The 6,843-nt window shown below is 30.5% G+C and overlaps 1 protein-coding gene across 2 annotated transcripts in view; it reads right to left on the reverse strand.

Annotated features, from left to right (window-relative positions):
• Positions 1-6,843, reverse strand: part of Picot (putative inorganic phosphate cotransporter protein picot) — a 41,572-nt gene that overhangs the window by 4,585 nt on the left and 30,144 nt on the right. The window lies entirely within an intron of this gene.

The raw sequence follows: 6,843 nt of genomic DNA on the forward strand, positions 1-6,843 counted from the left end.
CATCTTTTCGTTAAAAATATTTGAGTAACTAATAGTAAGCTTTAAATTAAAATTCTCAAGATTTCAGTCGCAGGAATTTCCATTTGAGCAAAATCGATTTCAGACTAAAATTTGGTATAACTTAAGAGTAAAATATATGTGTAATGCTAAAAGTATTTTATCTTATATAATGCACTGTTATGTATAACAGTATACTGTGTATATTACATGTTTTGTAGCACTAGAATACACGTGCCGTCTAAATATTATTGTGATAATTGGAACAAAGACATGTATGGCGCGCATCGTTAATTAACACTCCTGAAATATTCACCAAAACGTGTCCTATAACTGCTAATATGCATTAGTAGATACTCTGCCAAATTTTCACGGAAATAACCGAAGGACGAGTCGCGGGACCAATGCCGAGGTGAGAGTTACGCCAAAAAAGACTCTGACATGAGTTAATTGAGTTACAAACTATAATCAACGGAAACATTGCTAACAAATACAGTATCTATATAAAAGTCATGTGCAGACGTCACAAAAGTCTTATTTCAACAAATAATTTTGCCGTTCTTAGAATATTATCCGATAATGTTTCGCGGCATAAAATAATTTTAAGCTAAATCAATTTATATATTCTTTATTTCAAATTTTTTAATTTATATTTGAATTCGAAATCTTGACAGAAAGACCAACGTCAGCCTGCAATTTATAAGCAAAGAAAAATAAACTATTGAAAACACAAGATTTCTTTCTTTATATATATTCAAGTTGCAGAATGATATCAGTTTTATTTTCAAGGATAGACCAAAATTCGCGCAAATTTCATATAAATTTCTTGAGAATTTTCGTCATTTCGCAACGGAATTGTTGAGTTTTTGCGCAGCAATCAATGAACGTGAGTCATTAGATTGTAATCGGTTATATGATATGTAAGACATGTAAATGCCGTGTCGTGCGTAATGACTGTCTGCGGGTTTCATTGTTACAATTAACAAAGATTCGTATGAATTACAAAGTACAAAAGTCTTAAAACATTTCACGTTGATAAACTACGATCTATGTTATATTTGATCAAAGTCAATGTAAGAAGATCAAATTTGCCATCGCATCATTAATTGATCAATGATTGGTACAAAGATGCGACGAATAAGATGTCGAGTGGGTGCTCGTGTGTGTAATTCAAGTGTGTCATGATAAATGTTCGTGAAAAAGCATGTTAAGATATTGTATGTCTTCGTTATATAGAGTATGTACATAAAGAGCTTCGAGTAATATTCCATGAGTTTGAAATCACGTCAGTAGTGACATAATATATGAAGCGCACCGTTTTAGATTTATGACAATCTTTTTTATTTATAATCTACATTTTGTGTTATCGATATCATCGTTATCATCCAGAAGATCCCTTTTTATATATAGCGTGAATTTTTGTATATTTACTTTTACAGATAAAAATGCACCAGAGATAATAATACAATTTTTTTTTAATTATAATTTTTAATATATTTATATTACAATTCTAAAGATTGTGACTAAATCTATTTCAATGATAAAAAGGTCGAAGAAGATCAAAGTTAAAATTAAAATAAACGATACTCTCATATTTGCTCGATAAATTAGAAAATATGCAATCGCCAGACGTTTGCTATTTAAAGATTACTGCTTTGAAAAGACGATTCTTATTGACTTATGCGAATCAGAACTTCATCTCGTCTTATTTAATCAACTTTAAATGAGTGCCCATAGTCTAAATCGCTGCAATCGATTCTATTTGATCCTAGCGAGAAACCTTTTGTACGATACGCGAATCATCGTCAACTGCAATGAAACTAACGACATTAGTGAAGAATAACGAGCACTTTATTTTAAAGGGATTGCCAGGCAAGTATGTTTATCACCCATCATGATGTTTATCACCAGCAGTTTAGTACCATGAGTCATACCTCACTGCATATAATCGATAGCGTAATCGCTTACATGAACTTCGAAGGCTGAGTTTAGCTACCGAGACTCTTAAATTTTTTTTAATGCTGTATCTATACGATTGTCATGAGAAAAATCAATTCCTTAACAGAAATCTGCAATCAATATATATTTACTCAATAAATCTCTCTCTCTCTCTCTCCCCCCTCTCTCTTTCGTTGTTTGTAATTTTCCAAGTCCAAGATTTAGCTCCAAATTTTTGTAATAAAGTGATTTTTAAATGAAGCTTACTTTATAAGTAATTTAAAAAATCAACCAAATTCATGAAATTTCTGAGATTTTCTCAAAGCCTAAAAATTATTAACGCTTCGAAAAACAGCAGTCTCCTCATTTACCTATAGATATCTATTATGTCTCTCTATGTATGCAAACGCTTTGTCACAACTTTTTCTACGTATTATGTTAGCAATTACAGTCGCTCCGAGTTTCTGCGTCACACAGAACAAACGAGTCCTCCTTTTTTTCCTTTTGTTTTCTCTCAGTCGATGTTACAAAACTTCACGGCCAATTACACTCGACTTGTACGTCTCTTATCACGCTCAGATTAACACCACATTGCGTTCTCCTAGACGTCGCCGAGAGAGAGCAAACAAAAAGAAAAGCAAATGAAGGGAAATAAGATAGGAGGCGAAAGATCGGTGAAACGTCGCGCCAGATTGATTCGCTTCAATTCACGCAAGTGTTTCTAGGAATAAATTTCGACGCCCACTCACCAAACCAGCTTAAGTCAATTGACATCGGACGACATTCTCATTGCAATTTAAACTGACCAGTTCTCCTGGCCCACGCATAAATTATCTAAAGTCATCACATGTGTTTCTCCCTTCTTTAATTCTTTTTTGTGATGTCTTATCCTTTTAAAAATCAAATGCACGTTATCCGCTATAAAAGAGAATCATTTGCGACTTCACGCATAATAATTGTAAAAAAACATATCTTTCTTCTAATCAATTCTTGTACCTCACGACTTTAAATGTTGTAAGGTATTTAAGCATGTACAGTATTTTATATGTGTGTACAGGAAAATACATTTAAATAATTATAAGAATAATTACTTCAAAAATGTATTTTCCTATTTTTTTGATCAAACGAAACATTGCCGATCATTGAATAGAGAAGAAAAGAAATATTTTTGTCCGATTTTTTCCTAAATGCGCTTTCCCACGTGCTTTACAATTAGCAACTTTACGAGAAAAATTGCGCAAGATTATTCAAAAAGCGCAAGTACTGCGCTATTTATGATCGTAGAACTCTTACATTTGTAGTCGCAAATCGCTAAATTGGAATCAATTATTGTATCAATACGTGAGGTTGCGTTGTTCGAAAACGATCTTCCATTATCTAAGATCAAGCGTTTGACCTTACAATTACGTCAGTAATTCATTGTAGGATTATTAACTAAAGATTGATTAATCAGAAGGATAAAGTCTAAAAGTAGACATTGCTATAATTTTCCATAACTTTCTTAAACATACCGAAAACATTAAAGAAAAAATTTCTATCATGCATTCATACATTATTTAAATTCTTTTTCCTTTAAGTTCAATGATTATATTTATTAATACCTCGCTTATATTTATGATATATGAAATTTATAATTTTATTATTTTTAATTTTGTCTTTAAATTAAAAATCCTTGCATAAAACCGCAATTAATTAAACGATAAGCTTTCTTTTATTTAATTCTTTTTCTATTATTCAGTGTAATCACGTCATAGTCTAGATGTACATTAAGAAGTAGCTGTCTGCTAAAAATCAAAATTCAGACGACATGTACCTAACAATGAGAGAAAAATTTAATTCAAAACTTGTCACAGATAATAATATATTGATAATATAAAAAATTAACAAGATAAGTGTAAAGTATTGAGTTAGATCTATAATAACCTGAAAAGCTCTGTGAAAACGTTTGTGTCTTACGAATCGCTTATACATTTAAAATTAAGGATTCAGAGAAATCATAATAACGAATAATATATCCCAGAAATATACAGTAACAATGAAATACGTTCCCGATAAATTTTTGAAATCATTTCTTTTATAAAACAATTTTTAAGTTGGGAAATTTGGGGGGATTATTAATATTTCAGATTTGATTGCGTTGAAAGTCCGACAACCATATCGGCACGCAATTATAATTTCTGAAATTAATTCATTTAAAATGAATTTAGAATAGTTCAACATCTTAACGTTCAGACCGTTAGTGGCGCTTCTTAGTTTAAAGTAATGTATTTAACACAAGCGGTCTTTCAATCTTATTATCTTTTATAAAAATTTGAATGATTTTCTTTTTCCATAAGTTTCTAATATTAAATATCTTAATTAATTTTTAATTAAAGTTCGAGAAATTAATAATGATTTTATTAGTTGTAACTGCAAAAATTAAATCTCAATTTCAATTTCTTCAGATAGAAAATTCCACTTTCTATCAAATTTATATTTTTAGAAATTTGATAAAGAGACTGTTATATAAAAATTATCTCTTTTTTTACATTCTTGTCTTTCTTTTTTGACTTTCTTATCTTTCTTTTTTTTGATATTTATTATTTACAAGGTAATAATCTCGTGCATGATGTGACTGATGGTTTAATATCATTGTCACATTTGAACTTGCGTAAGTTCCACTTCGGAAGATATCGGAAGGATTATTGAGTAAGAATTTGATAGTAACGGTATAATCAACGGCGAATATTTTATTTAACATATCAATATGGGGGTTGAAGAATTTTCCTATCTTGGATGTGGGGCATGCCAAAATCCGCGGGCGAAATCATTGATAAAATAACCGTCGAGACGAGAGCAAAGCACGTTCGCTGATAAGTGAGAATGAAGGCCAAGAGATGGAAGGTTTATTGGCTCGGATCCAGCCACGTTTTATCCGTGCTTGCACCGCCAAATGCACTTTCGTGCATTCGAAATGCGCATTTCACAAGCGTGTTCTTAAACACCTTGCAATATACAATCATATCTATAAATGACAGTACCTAGTATCGATTATTTCGAAAAAGACAGCCAGGATAAAGAGAAGCTGCCAAAATACAGACGAACGAATAAGAGAAGACAAATCATTATTCCTACAACATGTGACATCAAAAAAGATTGAATTATTTAAATTTTTCAATTTATTATTGTAGATGATTATATAATATAATATTTTACGACAAAAATAGATAGCTTACAGAAAAAAGAAAATTGTAAGATCCTTAATTATACAGTGATAAGTGCGTAGACAAACGCCGCTGTTGGTCTATCTGTGCCATATAAATGCTTAATGACGCATAAATTTTTTAACTATATTTTTCAAAATATTACTAATAAGATCAACTTAATTACTACCTACACGTCATCCATGATCTTCTCTTTAAAAAAGAAATCTAGAAATCAAACAAAAGTAATCTGAAAGAGTCTATATTATATCTATAATTAAACACACATAAATTATATTTTTATGTCTATTTTTATTCATATCGTCATTCGCGCACCTACTTCCTTTACAATCCTTTACAATCACCTAAGAATTACATAATTAATCGCGATTCGAAAAAATTAAAGATTTTAAAGGCATTAATAATCGTAAAATAAAATACTGGATATCTTTCATTACTGATAAAAGACCATGTAATGAACGGAATCATGTAACGAAAATAGACGGGGTCATGTATTATTTGATATTATTAGACTCGTGCCTATTCTTATACGCAGCCCAACTCCTATATATCATTTTCACAGTTAGGGCGCGAGTTTCCTCCTAGATTCCGCGACGCCATTGCCACTTCATCCTGCACTCGTATGCGTCGGAAAACGTGCAGCGTTAGCTCAAGTCGAACCGAATGCAAAAGACTATCAAGATATGATAACCATGAGCGGCATTCATAGCCATGTTGGTCTAAACAATCTGCCGAAGGCATCCGAATCGTGTTTCAGCAAACTCAACGATATTCGACGCGTCGTTTAGATTAATTTTCCGTTCTTAGCGCATTCGAAATGCGTCTAACTGTGTCGATATACAAAAAAAAAGTTTAGAGTTATCACTGCTATGTTAAAAAAAAGACTATCGATCATTTAAGAATACTATTGATGATATATGGTGTCGTATAGGATTACTATGAGAATCTTATCAATGCATTCTGTCGCGCGTGAGAAAAGTCGCAGAAAGATATGCTGACAGTGATATCGACCATATGAGTCATGTTTTCTTTATGTCGCATTATTTACATAGTTTTTCCTATTGATCATATAATTTAAAAAGTATATAATAAGAAACGAATTAATTTTTGTCAAAGTTCCTTTTTCACATATATTTTTAAACTTTATTTTTACATTAATCTTTATCTTTATATATTATCAAGGATAAGTTTTTATAAATATTTATAAAAATGTAAATTTTCATGAAGAAAATAATCTATACATGTATAATTACTTTATGTGTTAATAACCCAACAAATCATTTTTTTACATTGAAAATAATTACTAGATCCTTTTTTTCTTCAAATGTTCTGAGAATTCTCTTCTGAGAATTATCTAAATAATTACGAATTGTATATACAGAATCGTATTATTTATAAATCCTCAATTACAATTGAGAATCTATTAGGTTGGTGCAAAAAAGTCGGTTTTTCTGTATTGCTATTAAGAGTAGTTGTAACTTCGTTAAAAAATGAACAAAATTTAAATTTAAAAAAGGATTTTAAAGTTTTTGAAAACTCTACTTCCAAAAACTTACTATATTTTTTGAGTTTATGTAAGTTTGATAATTTTTACATATAGAAAATTATCAGCTGAAAAAAATGAAAAAATTTCTTTTCACTTTATAGATCTGTTACGTGCCCCCCCCCAAACAATCGAGAAAATTTTTTACTATCTATCGTGAAA

This window comes from Mycetomoellerius zeteki, unplaced genomic scaffold (assembly GCF_001594055.1).
Source record: "Mycetomoellerius zeteki isolate Tzet28-1 unplaced genomic scaffold, Tzet1.0 scaffold245, whole genome shotgun sequence".
In the NCBI taxonomy this organism is placed as follows: domain Eukaryota; kingdom Metazoa; phylum Arthropoda; class Insecta; order Hymenoptera; family Formicidae; genus Mycetomoellerius; species Mycetomoellerius zeteki.